At 41.2% G+C, this 22,400-nt stretch overlaps 13 non-coding genes across 13 annotated transcripts; all 13 read right to left on the reverse strand.

Annotated features, from left to right (window-relative positions):
- Positions 1-750: 750 nt before the first annotated feature.
- TRNAY-GUA (transfer RNA tyrosine (anticodon GUA)) lies at positions 751-836 on the reverse strand. Its single transcript is given in 2 exon segments — positions 751-786; positions 800-836. It is a non-coding gene; the product is annotated as a tRNA-Tyr (tRNA).
- A 560-nt stretch (positions 837-1,396) lies between these two features.
- TRNAY-GUA (transfer RNA tyrosine (anticodon GUA)) lies at positions 1,397-1,482 on the reverse strand. Its single transcript is given in 2 exon segments — positions 1,397-1,432; positions 1,446-1,482. It is a non-coding gene; the product is annotated as a tRNA-Tyr (tRNA).
- Positions 1,483-2,041: 559 nt separating this feature from the next.
- On the reverse strand, positions 2,042-2,127 carry TRNAY-GUA (transfer RNA tyrosine (anticodon GUA)). Its single transcript is given in 2 exon segments — positions 2,042-2,077; positions 2,091-2,127. It is a non-coding gene; the product is annotated as a tRNA-Tyr (tRNA).
- Positions 2,128-2,687: 560 nt separating this feature from the next.
- On the reverse strand, positions 2,688-2,773 carry TRNAY-GUA (transfer RNA tyrosine (anticodon GUA)). The gene is given in 2 exon segments: positions 2,688-2,723; positions 2,737-2,773. It is a non-coding gene; the product is annotated as a tRNA-Tyr (tRNA).
- Positions 2,774-3,933: 1,160 nt separating this feature from the next.
- TRNAY-GUA (transfer RNA tyrosine (anticodon GUA)) lies at positions 3,934-4,019 on the reverse strand. The gene is given in 2 exon segments: positions 3,934-3,969; positions 3,983-4,019. It is a non-coding gene; the product is annotated as a tRNA-Tyr (tRNA).
- A 560-nt stretch (positions 4,020-4,579) lies between these two features.
- TRNAY-GUA (transfer RNA tyrosine (anticodon GUA)) lies at positions 4,580-4,665 on the reverse strand. Its single transcript is given in 2 exon segments — positions 4,580-4,615; positions 4,629-4,665. It is a non-coding gene; the product is annotated as a tRNA-Tyr (tRNA).
- Positions 4,666-9,054: 4,389 nt separating this feature from the next.
- TRNAY-GUA (transfer RNA tyrosine (anticodon GUA)) lies at positions 9,055-9,140 on the reverse strand. Its single transcript is given in 2 exon segments — positions 9,055-9,090; positions 9,104-9,140. It is a non-coding gene; the product is annotated as a tRNA-Tyr (tRNA).
- A 555-nt stretch (positions 9,141-9,695) lies between these two features.
- On the reverse strand, positions 9,696-9,781 carry TRNAY-GUA (transfer RNA tyrosine (anticodon GUA)). The gene is given in 2 exon segments: positions 9,696-9,731; positions 9,745-9,781. It is a non-coding gene; the product is annotated as a tRNA-Tyr (tRNA).
- A 2,406-nt stretch (positions 9,782-12,187) lies between these two features.
- On the reverse strand, positions 12,188-12,273 carry TRNAY-GUA (transfer RNA tyrosine (anticodon GUA)). Its single transcript is given in 2 exon segments — positions 12,188-12,223; positions 12,237-12,273. It is a non-coding gene; the product is annotated as a tRNA-Tyr (tRNA).
- Positions 12,274-14,679: 2,406 nt separating this feature from the next.
- Positions 14,680-14,765, reverse strand: TRNAY-GUA (transfer RNA tyrosine (anticodon GUA)). The gene is given in 2 exon segments: positions 14,680-14,715; positions 14,729-14,765. It is a non-coding gene; the product is annotated as a tRNA-Tyr (tRNA).
- A 3,052-nt stretch (positions 14,766-17,817) lies between these two features.
- TRNAY-GUA (transfer RNA tyrosine (anticodon GUA)) lies at positions 17,818-17,903 on the reverse strand. The gene is given in 2 exon segments: positions 17,818-17,853; positions 17,867-17,903. It is a non-coding gene; the product is annotated as a tRNA-Tyr (tRNA).
- Positions 17,904-20,309: 2,406 nt separating this feature from the next.
- On the reverse strand, positions 20,310-20,395 carry TRNAY-GUA (transfer RNA tyrosine (anticodon GUA)). Its single transcript is given in 2 exon segments — positions 20,310-20,345; positions 20,359-20,395. It is a non-coding gene; the product is annotated as a tRNA-Tyr (tRNA).
- Positions 20,396-22,201: 1,806 nt separating this feature from the next.
- TRNAY-GUA (transfer RNA tyrosine (anticodon GUA)) lies at positions 22,202-22,287 on the reverse strand. The gene is given in 2 exon segments: positions 22,202-22,237; positions 22,251-22,287. It is a non-coding gene; the product is annotated as a tRNA-Tyr (tRNA).
- Between the last annotated feature and the right edge of the window lie 113 nt (positions 22,288-22,400).

Consider the following 22,400-nt stretch of genomic DNA (forward strand, 5'->3'; position numbering starts at 1 on the left):
GTCGGACAGAAAAATAACGTGGCCACAGCCTCAAAGCAAAAGGCATCTATTTTCAGTGATGAAATATAATATAATTATAAATTGTCTGTTATTTTACTTTCCAAGTATTTTACTTTCCAAGAATTCAATAAAATGTGCATTTGGCAAAAGTCCTTTGAGCCGGATTTGAACCAGCGACGAGCTATCGAAGGCTTGGCAAATCATTCTCTAGCAAACTCAATACGAGCTTCCACTTCAACCGTCGACTTGTAAACATCTCTTGCAATTCGTGCAAAATACTACAAATTTGGCTTGTGAGGTTCCCGAATTGAGAAAAAGCACATCAGTTCCCAATTAAAAAAATGACCCCCTCCGCAGTCTCCTGCATGTTACTGACCACCATACTAAGGGGGAAAAGTTGAAAGGCGCGCCTCACAGGCCATCTCCTCAGAGTATTCAGCCGTGTTGGTCCTTGACAATATTTTAATATCTTGGATGGTGTATAGTGTTCTCCCATTTCCCTTGAGAAATCAAGATTGTCAAGGGGATTCTGCTGTTTTGTCAGTTCATAGCAAGAGATGGGGATCCAAAACACTTCACAGGAAACCAATGAAGATTGGTGTTGGACAGAAACATAACGTGGCCACAGCCTCAAAGCAAAAGGCATCTATTTTCATTGATGAAATATAATATAATTATAAATTGTCTGTTATTTTATTTTCCAAGTATTTTACTTTCCAAGTATTGAATAAAATGTGCATTTGGCAAAAGTCCTTCGAGCCGGATTTGAACCAGCGACCTAAGGATGCCTGTTTTACCACTACAGTCCTCCGCTCTACCAACTGAGCTATCGAAGGCTTGGCAAACTGTTCTCTAGCAAGCTCAATACGAGCTTCCACTTCAACCGTCGACATTCAAACATCTCTTGCAATTCGTGCAAAATACTACAAATTTGGCTTGTGAGGTTCCCGAATTGAGTAAAAGCACATCAGTTCACAATTAAAAAAATGACCCCCTCCGCAGTCTCCCGCATGTTACTGACCACCATACTAAGGAGGAAAAGTTGAAAGGCGGCGCCTCACAGGCCATCTCCTCAGAGTATTCATCAGTGTTCGGCCTTGACAATATTTTAATATCTTGGATGGTGTATAGTGTTCTCCCATTTCCCTTGAGAAATCAAGATTGTCAAGGGGATTCTGCTGTTTTGTCAGTTCATAGCAAGAGATGGGGATCCAAAATACCTCACAGGAAACCAACGAAGATTGGTGTCGGACAGAAAAATAACGTGGCCATAGCCTCAAAGCAAAAGGCATCTATTTTCAGTGATGAAATATAATATAATTATAAATTGTCTGTTATTTTACTTTCCAAGTATTTTACTTTCCAAGTATTCAATAAAATGTGCATTTGGCAAAAGTCCTTCGAGCCGGATTTGAACCAGCGACCTAAGGATGCCTGTTTTACCACTACAGTCCTCAGCTCTACCAACTGAGCTATCGAAGGCTTGGCAAATCATTCTCTAGCAAACTCAATACGAGCTTCCACTTCAACCGTCGACTTGTAAACATCTCTTGCAGATCGTGCAAAATACTACAAATTTGGCTTGTGAGGTTCCCGAATTGAGTAAAAGCACATCAGTTCACAATTAAAAAAATGACCCCCTCCGCAGTCTCCCGCATGTTACTGACCACCATACTAAGGGGGAAAAGTTGAAAGGCGCGCCTCACAGGCCATCTCCTCAGAGTATTCAGCCGTGTTGGTCCTTGACAATATTTTAATATCTTGGATGGTGTATAGTGTTCTCCCATTTCCCTTGAGAAATCAAGATTGTCAAGGGGATTCTGCTGTTTTGTCAGTTCATAGCAAGAGATGGGGATCCAAAATACCTCACAGGAAACCAACGAAGATTGGTGTCGGACAGAAAAATAACGTGGCCACAGCCTCAAAGCAAAAGGCATCTATTTTCAGTGATGAAATATAATATAATTATAAATTGTCTGTTATTTTACTTTCCAAGTATTTTACTTTCCAAGTATTCAATAAAATGTGCTTTTGGCAAAAGTCCTTCGAGCCGGATTTGAACCAGCGACCTAAGGATGCCTGTTTTACCGCTACAGTCCTCCGCTCTACCAACTGAGCTATCGAAGGCTTGGCAAATCATTCTCTAGCAAACTCAATACGAGTTTCCACTTCAACCGTCGACTTGTAAACATCTCTTGCAGATCGTGTAAAATACTACAAATTTGGCTTGTGAGGTTCCCGAATTGAGTAAAAGCACATCAGTTCCCAATTAAAAAAATGACCCCCTCCGCAGTCTCCCGCATGTTACTGACCACCATACTAAGGGGGAAAAGTTGAAAGGCGGCGCCTCACAGGCCATCTCCTCAGAGTATTCAGCCGTGTTGGGCCTTGACAATATTTTAATATCTTGGATGGTGTATAGTGTTCTCTCTTTTCCCTTGAGAAATCAAGATTGTCAAGGGGATTCTGCTGTTTTGCCAGTTCATAGCAAGAGATGGGGATCCAAAACACCTCACAGGAAACCAATGAAGATTGGTGTTGGACAGAAACATAACGTGGCCACAGCCTCAAAGCAAAAGGCATCTATTTTCAGTGATGAAATATAATATAATTATAAATTGTCTGTTATTTTATTTTCCAAGTATTTTACTTTCCAAGTATTCAATAAAATGTGCATTTGGCAAAAGTCCTTCGAGCCGGATTTGAACCAGCGACCTAAGGATGCCTGTTTTACCACTACAGTCCTCAGCTCTACCAACTGAGCTATCGAAGGCTTGGCAAATCACTCTCTAGCAAACTCAATACGAGCTTCCACTTCAACAGTCGACTTGTAAACATCTCTTGCAGATCGTGCAAAATACTACAAATTTGGCTTGTGAGGTTCCCGAATTGAGTAAAAGCACATCAGTTCCCAATTAAAAAAATGACCCCCTCCGCAGTCTCCCGCATGTTAATGACCACCATACTAAGGGGGAGAAGTTGAAAGGCGGCGCCTCACAGGCCATCTCCTCAGAGTATTCAGCCGTGTTGGGCCTTGACAATATTTTAATATCTTGGATGGTGTATAGTGTTCTCTCATTTCCCTTGAGAAATCAAGATTGTCAAGGGGATTCTGCTGTTTTGCCTGGTCATAGCAAGAGATGGGGATCCAAAACACCTGACAGGAAACCAATGAAGATTCGTGTTGGACAGAAAAATAACGTGGCCACAGCCTCAAAGCAAAAGGCATCTATTTTCAGTGATGAAATATAATATAATTATAAATTGTCTGTTATTTTACTTTCCAAGTATTTTACTTTCCAAGTATTCAATAAAATGTGCATTTGGCAAAAGTCCTTTGAGCCGGATTTGAACCAGCGACGAGCTATCGAAGGCTTGGCAAATCATTCTCTAGCAAAATCAATACAAGCTGCCACTTCAACCGTCGACTTGTAAACATCTCTTGCAATTCGTGCAAAATACTACAAATTTGGCTTGTGAGGTTCCCGAATTGAGTAAAAGCACATCAGTTCCCAATTAAAAAAATGACCCCCTCCGCAGTCTCCCGCATGTTACTGACCACCATACTAAGGGGGAAAAGTTGAAAGGCGCGCCTCACAGGCCATCTCCTCAGAGTATTCAGCCGTGTTGGTCCTTGACAATATTTTAATATCTTGGATGGTGTATAGTGTTCTCCCATTTCCCTTGAGAAATCAAGATTGTCAAGGGGATTCTGCTGTTTTGCCAGTTCATAGCAAGAGATGGGGATCCAAAACACCTCACAGGAAACCAATGAAGATTCGTGTTGGACAGAAAAATAACGTGGTCACAGCCTCAAAGCAAAAGGCATCTATTTTCAGTGATGAAATATAATATAATTATAAATTGTCTGTTATTTTACTTTCCAAGTATTTTACTTTCCAAGCATTCAATTAAATGTGCATTTGGCAAAAGTCCTTCGAGCCGGATTTGAACCAGCGACCTAAGGATGCCTGTTTTACCACTACAGTCCTCCGCTCTACCAACTGAGCTATCGAAGGCTTGGCAAATCAGTCTCTAGCAAGCTCAATACGAGCTTCCACTTCAACCGTCGACATTCAAACATCTCTTGCAATTCGTGCAAAATACTACAAATTTGGCTTGTGAGGTTCCCGAATTGAGTAAAAGCACATCAGTTCACAATTAAAAAAATGACCCCCTCCGCAGTCTCCCGCATGTTACTGACCACCATACTAAGGAGGAAAAGTTGAAAGGCGGCGCCTCACAGGCCATCTCCTCAGAGTATTCATCAGTGTTCGGCCTTGACAATATTTTAATATCTTGGATGGTGTATAGTGTTCTCCCATTTCCCTTGAGAAATCAAGATTGTCAAGGGGATTCTGCTGTTTTGTCAGTTCATAGCAAGAGATGGGGATCCAAAATACCTCACAGGAAACCAACGAAGATTGGTGTCGGACAGAAAAATAACGTGGCCACAGCCTCAAAGCAAAAGGCATCTATTTTCAGTGATGAAATATAATATAATTATAAATTGTCTGTTATTTTACTTTCCAAGTATTTTACTTTCCAAGTATTCAATTAAATGTGCATTTGACAAAAGTCCTTCGAGCCGGATTTGAACCAGCGACCTAAGGATGCCTGTTTTACCACTACAGTCCTCCGCTCTACCAACTGAGCTATCGAAGGCTTGGCAAATCATTCTCTAGCAAACTCAATACGAGCTTCCACTTCAACCGTCGACTTGTAAACATCTCTTGCAGATCGTGCAAAATACTACAAATTTGGCTTGTGAGGTTCCCGAATTGAGTAAAAGCACATCAGTTCCCAATTAAAAAAATGACCCCCTCCGCAGTCTCCCGCATGTTAATGACCACCATACTAAGGGGGAGAAGTTGAAAGGCGGCGCCTCACAGGCCATCTCCTCAGAGTATTCAGCCGTGTTGGGCCTTGACAATATTTTAATATCTTGGATGGTGTATAGTGTTCTCTCATTTCCCTTGAGAAATCAAGATTGTCAAGGGGATTCTGCTGTTTTGCCAGGTCATAGCAAGAGATGGGGATCCAAAACACCTGACAGGAAACCAATGAAGATTCGTGTTGGACAGAAAAATAACGTGGCCACAGCCTCAAAGCAAGAGGCATCTATTTTCAGTGATGAAATATAATATAATTATAAATTGTCTGTTATTTTACTTTCCAAGTATTTTACTTTCCAAGTATTCAATAAAATGTGCATTTGGCAAAAGTCCTTTGAGCCGGATTGGAACCAGCGACCTAAGGATGCCTGTTTTACCACTACAGTCCTCCGCTCTACCAACTGAGCTATCGAAGGCTTGGCAAATCATTCTCTAGCAAACTCAATACGAGTTTCCAATTCAACCGTCGACTTGTAAACATCTCTTGCAGATCGTGTAAAATACTACAAATTTGGCTTGTGAGGTTCCCGAATTGAGTAAAAGCACATCAGTTCCCAATTAAAAAAATGACCCCCTCCGCAGTCTCCCGCATGTTACTGACCACCATACTAAGGGGGAAAAGTTGAAAGGCGCGCCTCACAGGCCATCTCCTCAGAGTATTCAGCCGTGTTGGTCCTTGACAATATTTTAATATCTTGGATGGTGTATAGTGTTCTCCCATTTCCCTTGAGAAATCAAGATTGTCAAGGGGATTCTGCTGTTTTGCCAGTTCATAGCAAGAGATGGGGATCCAAAACACCTCACAGGAAACCAATGAAGATTCGTGTTGGACAGAAAAATAACGTGGTCACAGCCTCAAAGCAAAAGGCATCTATTTTCAGTGATGAAATATAATATAATTATAAATTGTCTGTTATTTTACTTTCCAAGTATTTTACTTTCCAAGCATTCAATTAAATGTGCATTTGGCAAAAGTCCTTCGAGCCGGATTTGAACCAGCGACCTAAGGATGCCTGTTTTACCACTACAGTCCTCCGCTCTACCAACTTAGCTATCGAAGGTTTGGCAAATCAGTCTCTAGCAAGCTCAATACGAGCTTCCACTTCAACCGTCGACATTCAAACATCTCTTGCAATTCGTGCAAAATACTACAAATTTGGCTTGTGAGGTTCCCGAATTGAGTAAAAGCACATCAGTTCACAATTAAAAAAATGACCCCCTCCGCAGTCTCCCGCATGTTACTGACCACCATACTAAGGAGGAAAAGTTGAAAGGCGGCGCCTCACAGGCCATCTCCTCAGAGTATTCATCAGTGTTCGGCCTTGACAATATTTTAATATCTTGGATGGTGTATAGTGTTCTCCCATTTCCCTTGAGAAATCAAGATTGTCAAGGGGATTCTGCTGTTTTGTCAGTTCATAGCAAGAGATGGGGATCCAAAATACCTCACAGGAAACCAACGAAGATTGGTGTCGGACAGAAAAATAACGTGGCCACAGCCTCAAAGCAAAAGGCATCTATTTTCAGTGATGAAATATAATATAATTATAAATTGTCTGTTATTTTACTTTCCAAGTATTTTACTTTCCAAGTATTCAATTAAATGTGCATTTGGCAAAAGTCCTTCGAGCCGGATTTGAACCAACGACCTAAGGATGCCTGTTTTACCACTACAGTCCTCGGCTCTACCAACTGAGCTATCGAAGGCTTGGCAAATCATTCTCTAGCAAACTCAATACGAGCTTCCACTTCAACCGTCGACTTGTAAACATCTCTTGCAGATCGTGCAAAATACTACAAATTTGGCTTGTGAGGTTCCCGAATTGAGTAAAAGCACATCAGTTCCCAATTAAAAAAATGACCCCCTCCGCAGTCTCCCGCATGTTAATGACCACCATACTAAGGGGGAGAAGTTGAAAGGCGGCGCCTCACAGGCCATCTCCTCAGAGTATTCAGCCGTGTTGGGCCTTGACAATATTTTAATATCTTGGATGGTGTATAGTGTTCTCTCATTTCCCTTGAGAAATCAAGATTGTCAAGGGGATTCTGCTGTTTTGCCAGGTCATAGCAAGAGATGGGGATCCAAAACACCTGACAGGAAACCAATGAAGATTCGTGTTGGACAGAAAAATAACGTGGCCACAGCCTCAAAGCAAGAGGCATCTATTTTCAGTGATGAAATATAATATAATTATAAATTGTCTGTTATTTTACTTTCCAAGTATTTTACTTTCCAAGTATTCAATAAAATGTGCATTTGGCAAAAGTCCTTTGAGCCGGATTTGAACCAGCGACGAGCTATCGAAGGCTTGGCAAATCATTCTCTAGCAAACTCAATACAAGCTTCCACTTCAACCGTCGACTTGTAAACATCTCTTGCAATTCGTGCAAAATACTACAAATTTGGCTTGTGAGGTTCCCGAATTGAGTAAAAGCACATCAGTTCACAATTAAAAAAATGACCCCCTCCGCAGTCTCCCGCATGTTACTGACCACCATACTAAGGGGGAAAAGTTGAAAGGCGCGCCTCACAGGCCATCTCCTCAGAGTATTCAGCCGTGTTGGTCCTTGACAATATTTTAATATCTTGGATGGTGTATAGTGTTCTCCCATTTCCCTTGAGAAATCAAGATTGTCAAGGGGATTCTGCTGTTTTGTCAGTTCATAGCAAGAGATGGGGATCCAAAATACCTCACAGGAAACCAACGAAGATTGGTGTCGGACAGAAAAATAACGTGGCCACAGCCTCAATGCAAAAGGCATCTATTTTCAGTGATGAAATATAATATAATTATAAATTGTCTGTTATTTTACTTTCCAAGTATTTTACTTTCCAAGTATTCAATAAAATGTGCATTTGGCAAAAGTCCTTCGAGCCGGATTGGAACCAGCGACCTAAGGATGCCTGTTTTACCACTACAGTCCTCCGCTCTACCAACTGAGCTATCGAAGGCTTGGCAAATCATTCTCTAGCAAACTCAATACGAGTTTCCAATTCAACCGTCGACTTGTAAACATCTCTTGCAGATCGTGTAAAATACTACAAATTTGGCTTGTGAGGTTCCCGAATTGAGTAAAAGCACATCAGTTCCCAATTAAAAAAATGACCCCCTCCGCAGTCTCCCGCATGTTACTGACCACCATACTAAGGGGGAAAAGTTGAAAGGCGGCGCCTCACAGGCCATCTCCTCAGAGTATTCAGCCGTGTTGGGCCTTGACAATATTTTAATATCTTGGATGGTGTATAGTGTTCTCTCTTTTCCCTTGAGAAATCAAGATTGTCAAGGGGATTCTGCTGTTTTGCCAGTTCATAGCAAGAGATGGGGATCCAAAACACCTCACAGGAAACCAATGAAGATTGGTGTTGGACAGAAACATAACGTGGCCACAGCCTCAAAGCAAAAGGCATCTATTTTCAGTGATGAAATATAATATAATTATAAATTGTCTGTTATTTTATTTTCCAAGTATTTTACTTTCCAAGTATTCAATAAAATTTGCATTTGGCAAAAGTCCTTCAATCTGGATTTGAACCAGCGACCTAAGGATGCCTGTTTTACCACTACAGTCCTCTGCTCTGCCAACTGAGCTATCGAAGGCTTGGCACATCAGTCTCTAGCAAGCTCAATACGAGCTTCCACTTCAACCGTCGACATTCAAACATCTCTTGCAATTTGTGCAAAATACTACAAATTTGGCTTGTGAGGTTCCCGAATTGAGTAAAAGCACATCAGTTCACAATTAAAAAAATGACCCCCTCCGCAGTCTCCCGCATGTTACTGACCACCATACTAAGGAGGAAAAGTTGAAAGGCGGCGCCTCACAGGCCATCTCCTCAGAGTATTCATCAGTGTTCGGCCTTGACAATATTTTAATATCTTGGATGGTGTATAGTGTTCTCCCATTTCCCTTGAGAAATCAAGATTGTCAAGGGGATTCTGCTGTTTTGTCAGTTCATAGCAAGAGATGGGGATCCAAAATACCTCACAGGAAACCAACGAAGATTGGTGTCGGACAGAAAAATAACGTGGCCACAGCCTCAAAGCAAAAGGCATCTATTTTCAGTGATGAAATATAATATAATTATAAATTGTCTGTTATTTTACTTTCCAAGTATTTTACTTTCCAAGTATTCAATAAAATGTGCATTTGGCAAAAGTCCTTCGAGCCGGATTTGAACCAGCGACCTAAGGATGCCTGTTTTACCACTACAGTCCTCAGCTCTACCAACTGAGCTATCGAAGGCTTGGCAAATCATTCTCTAGCAAACTCAATACGAGCTTCCACTTCAACCGTCGACTTGTAAACATCTCTTGCAGATCGTGCAAAATACTACAAATTTGGCTTGTGAGGTTCCCGAATTGAGTAAAAGCACATCAGTTCACAATTAAAAAAATGACCCCCTCCGCAGTCTCCCGCATGTTAATGACCACCATACTAAGGGGGAGAAGTTGAAAGGCGGCGCCTCACAGGCCATCTCCTCAGAGTATTCAGCCGTGTTGGGCCTTGACAATATTTTAATATCTTGGATGGTGTATAGTGTTCTCTCATTTCCCTTGAGAAATCAAGATTGTCAAGGGGATTCTGCTGTTTTGTCAGTTCATAGCAAGAGATAGCAAAATACCTCACAGGAAACCAACGAAGATTGGTGTCGGACAGAAAAATAACGTGGCCACAGCCTCAAAGCAAAAGGCATCTATTTTCAGTGATGAAATATAATATAATTATAAATTGTCTGTTATTTTACTTTCCAAGTATTTTACTTTCCAAGTATTCAATAAAATTTGCATTTGGCAAAAGTCCTTCAAGCCGGATTTGAACCAGCGACCTAAGGATGCCTGTTTTACCACTACAGTCCTCCGCTCTACCAACTGAGCTATCGAAGGCTTGGCAAATCGCTCTCTAGCAAACTCAATACGAGCTTCCACTTCAACCGTCGACTTGTAAACATCTCTTGCAATTCGTGCAAAATACTACAAATTTGGCTTGTGACGTTCCCGAATTGAGTAAAAGCACATCAGTTCCCAATTAAAAAAATGACCCCCTCCGCAGTCTCCTGCATGTTACTGACCACCCTACTAAGGGGGAAAAGTTGAAAGGCGGCACCTCACAGGCCATCTCCTCAGAGTATTCAGCCGTGTTGGGCCTTGACAATATTTTAATATCTTGGATGGTGTATACTGTTCTCTCATTTCCCTTGAGAAATCAAGATTGTCAAGGGGATTCTGCTGTTTTGCCAGTTCATAGCAAGAGATGGGGATCCAAAACACCTGACAGGAAACCAATGAAGATTCGTGTTGGACAGAAAAATAACGTGGCCACAGCCTCAAAGCAAAAGGCATCTATTTTCAGTGATGAAATATAATATAATTATAAATTGTCTGTTATTTTACTTTCCAAGTATTTTACTTTCCAAGTATTCAATAAAATGTGCATTTGGCAAAAGTCCTTTGAGCCGGATTTGAACCAGCGACGAGCTATCGAAGGCTTGGCAAATCATTCTCTAGCAAACTCAATACAAGCTTCCACTTCAACCGTCGACTTGTAAACATCTCTTGCAATTCGTGCAAAATACTACAAATTTGGCTTGTGAGGTTCCCGAATTGAGTAAAAGCACATCAGTTCACAATTAAAAAAATGACCCCCTCTGCAGTCTCCCGCATGTTACTGACCACCATACTAAGGGGGAAAAGTTGAAAGGCGCGCCTCACAGGCCATCTCCTCAGAGTATTCAGCCGTGTTGGTCCTTGACAATATTTTAATATCTTGGATGGTGTATAGTGTTCTCCCATTTCCCTTGAGAAATCAAGATTGTCAAGGGGATTCTGCTGTTTTGTCAGTTCATAGCAAGAGATGGGGATCCAAAACACCTCACAGTAAACCAAAGAAGATTGATGTTGGACAGAAAAATAATGTGGCCACAGCCTCAAAGCAAAAGGCATCTATTTTCAGTGATGAAATATAATCTAATTATAAATTGTCTGTTATGTTATTTTCCAAGTATTTTACTTTCCAAGTATTCAATAATATTTGCATTTGGCAAAAGTCCTTCGAGCCGGATTTGAACCAGCGACCTAAGGATGCCTGTTTTACCACTACAGTCCTCCCCTCTACCAACTGAGCTATCGAAGGCTTGGCAAACCGTTCTCTAGCAAACTCAATACGAGCTTCCACTTCAACCGTCGACATGCAAACACCTCTTGCAATTCGTGCAAAATACTACAAATTTGGCTTGTGAGGTTCCCGAATTGAGTAAAAGCACATCAGTTCCCAATTAAAAAAATGACCGCCTCCGCAGTCTCCCGCATGTTACTGACCACCATTCTAAGGAGGAAAAGTTGAAAGGCGGCGCCTCACAGGCCATCTCCTCAGAGTATTCATTAGTGTTCGGCCTTGACAATATTTTAATATCTTGGATGGTGTATAGTGTTCTCCCATTTCCCTTGAGAAATCAAGATTGTCAAGGGGATTCTGCTGTTTTGTCAGTTCATAGCAAGAGATGGGGATCCAAAACACATCACAGGAAACCAACGAAGATTGGTGTCGGACAGAAAAATAACGTGGCCACAGCCTCAAAGCAAAAGGCATCTATTTTCAGTGATGAAATATAATATAATTATAAATTGTCTGTTATTTTACTTTCCAAGTATTTTACTTTCCAAGAATTCAATAAAATGTGCATTTGGCAAAAGTCCTTTGAGCCGGATTTGAACCAGCGACGAGCTATCGAAGGCTTGGCAAATCATTCTCTAGCAAACTCAATACGAGCTTCCACTTCAACCGTCGACTTGTAAACATCTCTTGCAATTCGTGCAAAATACTACAAATTTGGCTTGTGAGGTTCCCGAATTGAGTAAAAGCACATCAGTTCCCAATTAAAAAAATGACCCCCTCCGCAGTCTCCTGCATGTTACTGACCACCATACTAAGGGGGAAAAGTTGAAAGGCGCGCCTCACAGGCCATCTCCTCAGAGTATTCAGCCGTGTTGGTCCTTGACAATATTTTAATATCTTGGATGGTGTATAGTGTTCTCCCATTTCCCTTGAGAAATCAAGATTGTCAAGGGGATTCTGCTGTTTTGTCAGTTCATAGCAAGAGATGGGGATCCAAAACACCTCACAGGAAACCAATGAAGATTGGTGTTGGACAGAAACATAACGTGGCCACAGCCTCAAAGCAAAAGGCATCTATTTTCAGTGATGAAATATAATATAATTATAAATTGTCTGTTATTTTATTTTCCAAGTATTTTACTTTCCAAGTATTCAATAAAATTTGCATTTGGCAAAAGTCCTTCGAGCTGGATTTGAACCAGCGACCTAAGGATGCCTGTTTTATCACTACAGTCCTCCGCTCTACCAACTGAGCTATCGAAGGCTTGGCAAACCGTTCTCTAGCAAGCTCAATTCGAGCTTCCACTTCAACCGTCGACTTGTAAACATCTCTTGCAATTCGTACAAAATACTACAAATTTGGCTTGTGAGGTTCCCGAATTGAGTAAAAGCACATCAGTTCCCAATTAAAAAAATGACCCCCTCCGCAGTCTCCCGCATGTTAATGACCACCATACTAAGGGGGAGAAGTTGAAAAGCGGCGCCTCACAGGCCATCTCCTCAGAGTATTCAGCCGTGTTGGGCCTTGACAATATTTTAATATCTTGGATGGTGTATAGTGTTCTCTCATTTCCCTTGAGAAATCAAGATTGTCAAGGGGATTCTGCTGTTTTGCCAGTTCATAGCAAGAGATGGGGATCCAAAACACCTGACAGGAAAATAATGAAGATTCGTGTTGGACAGAAAAATAACGTGGCCACAGCCTCAAAGCAAAAGGCATCTATTTTCAGTGATGAAATATAATATAATTATAAATTGTCTGTTATTTTACTTTCCAAGTATTTTACTTTCCAAGTATTCAATAAAATGTGCATTTGGCAAAAGTCCTTTGAGCCGGATTTGAACCAGCGACGAGCTATCGAAGGCTTGGCAAATCATTCTCTAGCAAACTCAATACAAGCTTCCACTTCAACCGTCGACTTGTAAACATCTCTTGCAATTCGTGCAAAATACTACAAATTTGGCTTGTGAGGTTCCCGAATTGAGTAAAAGCACATCAGTTCACAATTAAAAAAATGACCCCCTCCGCAGTCTCCCGCATGTTACTGACCACCATACTAAGGGGGAAAAGTTGAAAGGCGCGCCTCACAGGCCATCTCCTCAGAGTATTCAGCCGTGTTGGTCCTTGACAATATTTTAATATCTTGGATGGTGTATAGTGTTCTCCCATTTCCCTTGAGAAATCAAGATTGTCAAGGGGATTCTGCTGTTTTGTCAGTTCATAGCAAGAGATGGGAATCCAAAACACATCACAGGAAACCAACGAAGATTGGTGTCGGACAGAAAAATAACGTGGCAACAGCCTCAAAGCAAAAGGCATCTATTTTCAGTGATGAAATATAATATAATTATAAATTGTCTGTTATTTTACTTTCCAAGTATTTTACTTTCCAAGTATTCAATAATATTTGCATTTGGCAAAAGTCCTTCGAGCCGGATTTGAACCAGCGACCTAAGGATGCCTGTTTTACCACTACAGTCCTCCCCTCTACCAACTGAGCTATCGAAGGCTTGGCAAACCGTTCTCTAGCAAACTCAATACGAGCTTCCACTTCAACCGTCGACATGCAAACACCTCTTGCAATTCGTGCAAAATACTACAAATTTGGCTTGTGAGGTTCCCGAATTGAGTAAAAGCACATCAGTTCCCAATTAAAAAAATGACCGCCTCCGCAGTCTCCCGCATGTTACTGACCACCATACTAAGGAGGAAAAGTTGAAAGGCAGCGCCTCACAGGCCATCTCCTCAGAGTATTCATCAGTGTTCGGCCTTGACAATATTTTAATATCTTGGATGGTGTATAGTGTTCTCCCATTTCCTTTGAGAAATCAAGATTGTCAAGGGGATTCTGCTGTTTTGTCAGTTCATAGCAAGAGATGGGGATCCAAAACACATCACAGGAAACCAACGAAGATTGGTGTCGGACAGAAAAATAACGTGGCCACAGCCTCAAAGCAAAAGGCATCTATTTTCAGTGATGAAATATAATATAATTATAAATTGTCTGTTATTTTACTTTCCAAGTATTTTACTTTCCAAGAATTCAATAAAATGTGCATTTGGCAAAAGTCCTTTGAGCCGGATTTGAACCAGCGACGAGCTATCGAAGGCTTGGCAAATCATTCTCTAGCAAACTCAATACAAGCTTCCACTTCAACCGTCGACTTGTAAACATCTCTTGCAATTCGTGCAAAATACTACAAATTTGGCTTGTGAGGTTCCCGAATTGAGTAAAAGCACATCAGTTCCCAATTAAAAAAATGACCCCCTCCGCAGTCTCCCGCATGTTACTGACCACCATACTAAGGGGGAAAAGTTGAAAGGCGCGCCTCACAGGCCATCTCCTCAGAGTATTCAGCCGTGTTGGTCCTTGACAATATTTTAATATCTTGGATGGTGTATAGTGTTCTCCCATTTCCCTTGAGAAATCAAGATTGTCAAGGGGATTCTGCTGTTTTGCCAGTTCATAGCAAGAGATGGGGATCCAAAACACCTCACAGGAAACCAATGAAGATTCGTGTTGGACAGAAAAATAACGTGGTCACAGCCTCAAAGCAAAAGGCATCTATTTTCAGTGATGAAATATAATATAATTATAAATTGTCTGTTATTTTACTTTCCAAGTATTTTACTTTCCAAGCATTCAATAAAATGTGCATTTGGCAAAAGTCCTTCGAGCCGGGTTTGAACCAGCGACCTAAGGATGCCTGTTTTACCACTACAGTCCTCCGCTCTACCAACTGAGCTATCGAAGGCTTGGCAAATCAGTCTCTAGCAAGCTCAATACGAGCTTCCACTTCAACCGTCAACATTCAAACATCTCTTGCAATTCGTGCAAAATACTACAAATTTGGCTTGTGAGGTTCCCGAATTGAGTAAAAGCACATCAGTTCACAATTAAAAAAATGACCCCCTCCGCAGTCTCCCGCATGTTACTGACCACCATACTAAGGAGGAAAAGTTGAAAGGCGGCGCCTCACAGGCCATCTCCTCAGAGTATTCATCAGTGTTCGGCCTTGACAATATTTTAATATCTTGGATGGTGTATAGTGTTCTCCCATTTCCCTTGAGAAATCAAGATTGTCAAGGGGATTCTGCTGTTTTGTCAGTTCATAGCAAGAGATGGGGATCCAAAATACCTCACAGGAAACCAACGAAGATTGGTGTCGGACAGAAAAATAACGTGGCCACAGCCTCAAAGCAAAAGGCATCTATTTTCAGTGATGAAATATAATATAATTATAAATTGTCTGTTATTTTACTTTCCAAGTATTTTACTTTCCAAGTATTCAATAAAATGTGCATTTGGCAAAAGTCCTTCGAGCCGGATTTGAACCAGCGACCTAAGGATGCCTGTTTTACCACTACAGTCCTCCGCTCTACTAACTGAGCTATCGAAGGCTTGGCAAATCATTCTCTAGCAGACTCAATACGAGCTTCCACTTCAACCATCGACTTGTAAACATCTCTTGCAGATCGTGCAAAATACTACAAATTTGGCTTGTGAGGTTCCCGAATTGAGTAAAAGCACATCAGTTCCCAATTAAAAAAATGACCCCCTCCGCAGTCTCCCGCATGTTAATGACCACCATACTAAGGGGGAGAAGTTGAAAGGCGGCGCCTCACAGGCCATCTCCTCAGAGTATTCAGCCGTGTTGGGCCTTGACAATATTTTAATATCTTGGATGGTGTATAGTGTTCTCTCATTTCCCTTGAGAAATCAAGATTGTCAAGGGGATTCTGCTGTTTTGCCAGTTCATAGCAAGAGATGGGGATCCAAAACTCCTGACAGGAAACCAATGAAGATTCGTGTTGGACAGAAAAATAACGTGGCCACAGCCTCAAAGCAAAAGGCATCTATTTTCAGTGATGAAATATAATATAATTATAAATTGTCTGTTATTTTACTTTCCAAGTATTTTACTTTCCAAGTATTCAATAAAATGTGCATTTGGCAAAAGTCCTTTGAGCCGGATTTGAACCAGCGACGAGCTATCGAAGGCTTGGCAAATCATTCTCTAGCAAACTCAATACAAGCTTCCACTTCAACCGTCGACTTGTAAACATCTCTTGCAATTCGTGCAAAATACTACAAATTTGGCTTGTGAGGTTCCCGAATTGAGTAAAAGCACATCAGTTCACAATTAAAAAAATGACCCCCTCCGCAGTCTCCCGCATGTTACTGACCACCATACTAAGGGGGAAAAGTTGAAAGGCGCGCCTCACAGGCCATCTCCTCAGAGTATTCAGCCGTGTTGGTCCTTGACAATATTTTAATATCTTGGATGGTGTATAGTGTTCTCCCATTTCCCTTGAGAAATCAAGATTGTCAAGGGGATTCTGCTGTTTTGTCAGTTCATAGCAAGAGATGGGGATCCAAAACACCTCACAGTAAACCAAAGAAGATTGATGTTGGACAGAAAAATAATGTGGCCACAGCCTCAAAGCAAAAGGCATCTATTTTCAGTGATGAAATATAATCTAATTATAAATTGTCTGTTATGTTATTTTCCAAGTATTTTACTTTCCAAGTATTCAATAATATTTGCATTTGGCAAAAGTCCTTCGAGCCGGATTTGAACCAGCGACCTAAGGATGCCTGTTTTACCACTACAGTCCTCCCCTCTACCAACTGAGCTATCGAAGGCTTGGCAAACCATTCTCTAGCAAACTCAATACGAGCTTCCACTTCAACCGTCGACATGCAAACACCTCTTGCAATTCGTGCAAAATACTACAATTTTGGCTTGTGAGGTTCCCGAATTGAGTAAAAGCACATCAGTTCCCAATTAAAAAAATGACCGCCTCCGCAGTCTCCCGCATGTTACTGACCACCATACTAAGGAGGAAAAGTTGAAAGGCGGCGCCTCACAGGCCATCTCCTCAGAGTATTCATTAGTGTTCGGCCTTGACAATATTTTAATATCTTGGATGGTGTATAGTGTTCTCCCATTTCCCTTGAGAAATCAAGATTGTCAAGGGGATTCTGCTGTTTTGTCAGTTCATAGCAAGAGATGGGGATCCAAAACACATCACAGGAAACCAACGAAGATTGGTGTCGGACAGAAAAATAACGTGGCCACAGCCTCAAAGCAAAAGGCATCTATTTTCAGTAATGAAATATAATATAATTATAAATTATCTGTTATTTTACTTTCCAAGTATTTTACTTTCCAAGAATTCAATAAAATGTGCATTTGGCAAAAGTCCTTTGAGCCGGATTTGAACCAGCGACGAGCTATCGAAGGCTTGGCAAATCATTCTCTAGCAAACTCAATACGAGCTTCCACTTCAACCGTCGACTTGTAAACATCTCTTGCAATTCGTGCAAAATACTACAAATTTGGCTTGTGAGGTTCCCGAATTGAGTAAAAGCACATCAGTTCCCAATTAAAAAAATGACCCCCTCCGCAGTCTCCTGCATGTTACTGACCACCATACTAAGGGGGAAAAGTTGAAAGGCGCGCCTCACAGGCCATCTCCTCAGAGTATTCAGCCGTGTTGGTCCTTGACAATATTTTAATATCTTGGATGGTGTATACTGTTCTCCCATTTCCCTTGAGAAATCAAGATTGTCAAGGGGATTCTGCTGTTTTGTCAGTTCATAGCAAGAGATGGGGGTCCAAAACACCTCACAGGAAACCAATGAAGATTGGTGTTGGACAGAAACATAACGTGGCCACAGCCTCAAAGCAAAAGGCATCTATTTTCAGTGATGAAATATAATATAATTATAAATTGTCTGTTATTTTATTTTCCAAGTATTTTACTTTCCAAGTATTCAATAAAATTTGCATTTGGCAAAAGTCCTTCGAGCCGGATTTGAACCAGCGACCTAAGGATGCCTGTTTTACCACTACAGTCCTCCGCTCTACCAACTGAGCTATCGAAGGCTTGGCAAACCGTTCTCTAGCAAGCTCAATTCGAGCTTCCACTTCAACCGTCGACTTGTAAACATCTCTTGCAATTCGTACAAAATACTACAAATTTGGCTTGTGAGGTTCCCGAATTGGGTAAAAGCACATCAGTTCCCAATTAAAAAAATGACCCCCTCCGCAGTCTCCCGCATGTTAATGACCACCATACTAAGGGGGAGAAGTTGAAAGGCGGCGCCTCACAGGCCATCTCCTCAGAGTATTCAGCCGTGTTGGGCCTTGACAATATTTTAATATCTTGGATGGTGTATAGTGTTCTCTCATTTCCCTTGAGAAATCAAGATTGTCAAGGGGATTCTGCTGTTTTGCCAGTTCATAGCAAGAGATGGGGATCCAAAACACCTGACAGGAAACCAATGAAGATTCGTGTTGGACAGAAAAATAACGTGGCCACAGCCTCAAAGCAAAAGGCATCTATTTTCAGTGATGAAATATAATATAATTATAAATTGTCTGTTATTTTACTTTCCAAGTATTTTACTTTCCAAGTATTCAATAAAATGTGCATTTGGCAAAAGTCCTTTGAGCCGGATTTGAACCAGCGACGAGCTATCGAAGGCTTGGCAAATCATTCTCTAGCAAACTCAATACAAGCTTCCACTTCAACCGTCGACTTGTAAACATCTCTTGCAATTCGTGCAAAATACTACAAATTTGGCTTGTGAGGTTCCCGAATTGAGTAAAAGCACATCAGTTCACAATTAAAAAAATGACCCCCTCCGCAGTCTCCCGCATGTTACTGACCACCATACTAAGATGGAAAAGTTGAAAGGCGCGCCTCACAGGCCATCTCCTCAGAGTATTCAGCCGTGTTGGTCCTTTACAATATTTTAATATCTTGGATGGTGTATAGTGTTCTCCCATTTCCCTTGAGAAATCAAGATTGTCAAGGGGATTCTGCTGTTTTGTCAGTTCATAGCAAGAGATGGGAATCCAAAACACATCACAGGAAACCAACGAAGATTGGTGTCGGACAGAAAAATAACGTGGCCACAGCCTCAAAGCAAAAGGCATCTATTTTCAGTGATGAAATATAATATAATTATAAATTGTCTGTTATTTTACTTTCCAAGTATTTTACTTTCCAAGAATTCAATAAAATGTGCATTTGGCAAAAGTCCTTTGAGCCGGATTTGAACCAGCGACGAGCTATCGAAGGCTTGGCAAATCATTCTCTAGCAAACTCAATACGAGCTTCCACTTCAACCGTCGACTTGTAAACATCTCTTGCAATTCGTGCAAAATACTACAAATTTGGCTTGTGAGGTTCCCGAATTGAGTAAAAGCACATCAGTTCCCAATTAAAAAAATGACCCCCTCCGCAGTCTCCCGCATGTTACTGACCACCATACTAAGGGGGAAAAGTTGAATGGCGCGCCTCACAGGCCATCTCCTCAGAGTATTCAGCCGTGTTGGTCCTTGACAATATTTTAATATCTTGGATGGTGTATAGTGTTCTCCCATTTCCCTTGAGAAATCAAGATTGTCAAGGGGATTCTGCTGTTTTGCCAGTTCATAGCAAGAGATGGGGATCCAAAACACCTCACAGGAAACCAATGAAGATTCGTGTCGGACAGAAAAATAACGTGGTCACAGCCTCAAAGCAAAAGGCATCTATTTTCAGTGATGAAATATAATATAATTATAAATTGTCTGTTATTTTACTTTCCAAGTATTTTACTTTCCAAGTATTCAATAAAATGTGCATTTGGCAAAAGTCCTTCGTGCCGGATTTGAACCAGCGACCTAAGGATGCCTGTTTTACCACTACAGTCCTCCGCTCTACCAACTGAGCTATCGAAGGCTTGGCAAATCATTCTCTAGCAAACTCAATACGAGCTTCCACTTCAACCGTCGACTTGTAAACATCTCTTGCAGATCGTGCAAAATACTACAAATTTGGCTTGTTAGGTTCCCGAATTGAGTAAAAGCACATCAGTTCCCAATTAAAAAAATGACCCCCTCCACAGTCTCCCGCATGTTAATGACCACCATACTAAGGGGGAGAAGTTGAAAGGCGGCGCCTCACAGGCCATCTCCTCATAGTATTCAGCCGTGTTGGGCCTTGACAATATTTTAATATCTTGGATGGTGTATAGTGTTCTCTCATTTCCCTTGAGAAATCAAGATTGTCAAGGGGATTCTGCTGTTTTGCCAGTTCATAGCAAGAGATGGGGATCCAAAACACCTCACAGGAAACCAATGAAGATTCGTGTTGGACAGAAAAATAACGTGGTCACAGCCTCAAAGCAAAAGGCATCTATTTTCAGTGATGAAATATAATATAATTATAAATTGTCTGTTATTTTACTTTCCAAGTATTTTACTTTCCAAGCATTCAATAAAATGTGCATTTGGCAAAAGTCCTTCGAGCCGGGTTTGAACCAGCGACCTAAGGATGCCTGTTTTACCACTACAGTCCTCCGCTCTACCAACTGAGCTATCGAAGGCTTGGCAAATCAGTCTCTAGCAAGCTCAATACGAGCTTCCACTTCAACCGTCGACATTCAAACATCTCTTGCAATTCGTGCAAAATACTACAAATTTGGCTTGTGAGGTTCCCGAATTGAGTAAAAGCACATCAGTTCACAATTAAAAAAATGACCCCCTCCGCAGTCTCCCGCATGTTACTGACCACCATACTAAGGAGGAAAAGTTGAAAGGCGGCGCCTCACAGGCCATCTCCTCAGAGTATTCATCAGTGTTCGGCCTTGACAATATTTTAATATCTTGGATGGTGTATAGTGTTCTCCCATTTCCCTTGAGAAATCAAGATTGTCAAGGGGATTCTGCTGTTTTGTCAGTTCATAGCAAGAGATGGGGATCCAAAATACCTCACAGGAAACCAACGAAGATTGGTGTCGGACAGAAAAATAACGTGGCCACAGCCTCAAAGCAAAAGGCATCTATTTTCAGTGATGAAATATAATATAATTATAAATTGTCTGTTATTTTACTTTCCAAGTATTTTACTTTCCAAGTATTCAATAAAATATGCATTTGGCAAAAGTCCTTTGAGCCGGATTTGAACCAGCGACCTAAGGATGCCTGTTTTACCACTACAGTCCTCCGCTCTACCAACTGCGCTATCGAAGGCTTGGCAAATCATTCTCTAGCAAACTCAATACGAGCTTCCACTTCAACCGTCGACTTGTAAACATCTCTTGCAGATTGTGCAAAATACTACAAATTTGGCTTGTGAGGTTCCCGAATTGAGTAAAAGCACATCAGTTCCCAATTAAAAAAATGACCCCCTCCGCAGTCTCCCGCATGTTAATGACCACCATACTAAGGGGGAGAAGTTGAAAGGCGGCGCCTCACAGGCCATCTCCTCAGAGTATTCAGCCGTGTTGGGCCTTGACAATATTTTAATATCTTGGATGGTGTACAGTGTTCTCTCATTTCCCTTGAGAAATCAAGATTGTCAAGGGGATTCTGCTGTTTTGCCAGGTCATAGCAAGAGATGGGGATCCAAAACACCTGACAGGAAACCAATGAAGATTCGTGTTGGACAGAAAAATAACGTGGCCACAGCCTCAAAGCAAAAGGCATCTATTTTCAGTGATGAAATATAATATAATTATAAATTGTCTGTTATTTTACTTTCCAAGTATTTTACTTTCCAAGTATTCAATAAAATGTGCATTTGGCAAAAGTCCTTTGAGCCGGATTTGAACCAGCGACGAGCTATCAAAGGCTTGGCAAATCATTCTCTAGCAAACTCAATACAAGCTTCCACTTCAACCGTCGACTTGTAAACATCTCTTGCAATTCGTGCAAAATACTACAAATTTGGCTTGTGAGGTTCCCGAATTGAGTAAAAGCACATCAGTTCACAATTAAAAAAATGACCCCCTCCGCAGTCTCCCGCATGTTACTGACCACCATACTAAGGGGGAAAAGTTGAAAGGCGCGCCTCACAGGCCATCTCCTCAGAGTATTCAGCCGTGTTGGTCCTTGACAATATTTTAATATCTTGGATGGTGTATAGTGTTCTCCCATTTCCCTTGAGAAATCAAGATTGTCAAGGGGATTCTGCTGTTTTGTCAGTTCATAGCAAGAGATGGGGATCCAAAATACCTCACAGGAAACCAACGAAGATTGGTGTCGGACAGAAAAATAACGTGGCCACAGCCTCAAAGCAAAAGGCATCTATTTTCAGTGATGAAATATAATATAATTATAAATTGTCTGTTATTTTACTTTCCAAGTATTTTACTTTCCAAGTATTCAATAAAATGTGCATTTGGCAAAAGTCCTTCGAGCCGGATTTGAACCAGCGACCTAAGGATGCCTGTTTTACCACTACAGTCCTCCGCTCTACCAACTGAGCTATCAAAGGCTTGGCAAATCATTCTCTAGCAAACTCAATACGAGTTTCCACTTCAACCGTCGACTTGTAAACATCTCTTGCAGATCGTGTAAAATACTACAAATTTGGCTTGTGAGGTTCCC

This window comes from Ambystoma mexicanum, chromosome 1p (genome assembly GCF_040938575.1).
Source record: "Ambystoma mexicanum isolate Mex_15411 chromosome 1p, UKY_AmexF1_1, whole genome shotgun sequence".
Lineage (NCBI taxonomy): Eukaryota > Metazoa > Chordata > Amphibia > Caudata > Ambystomatidae > Ambystoma > Ambystoma mexicanum.